This window comes from Terrapene carolina, unplaced genomic scaffold (assembly GCF_002925995.2).
Source record: "Terrapene carolina triunguis isolate 2854851 unplaced genomic scaffold, T_m_triunguis-2.0 Scaffold62, whole genome shotgun sequence".
Lineage (NCBI taxonomy): Eukaryota > Metazoa > Chordata > Testudines > Emydidae > Terrapene > Terrapene triunguis.
This window is the reverse complement of record NW_020664413.1, coordinates 865,510-865,736: the sequence shown is the minus strand read 5'-3', so window position 1 is coordinate 865,736 and position 227 is coordinate 865,510. Positions and strand designations below refer to the sequence as shown.

General features: G+C 73.6%; 1 protein-coding gene across 1 annotated transcript in view; it reads left to right on the top strand.

Moving 5' to 3' along the window:
• LOC113405993 (vegetative cell wall protein gp1-like) overlaps positions 1–227 on the top strand; it is a 1,512-nt gene that overhangs the window by 987 nt on the left and 298 nt on the right. The gene's annotated exons all lie outside the window — the stretch shown is intronic.

Genomic DNA, 227 nt, shown 5'->3' with positions numbered 1-227 from the left:
CGCCAGTTACCCCGAGGAGCCGCCAAGCCAGCCGCTCGCCAGTTACCCCGAGGAGCCGCCAGGCCAGCCGCTCGCCAGTTACCCCGAGGAGCCGCCAGCCCAACCGCTCGCCAGTTACCCCGAGGAGCCGCCAAGCCAGCCGCTCGCCAGTTACCCCGAGGAGCCGCCAGGCCGACCGCGCGCCAGTTACCCCGAGGAGCCGCCAGCCCAACCGCCCGCCAGTTACC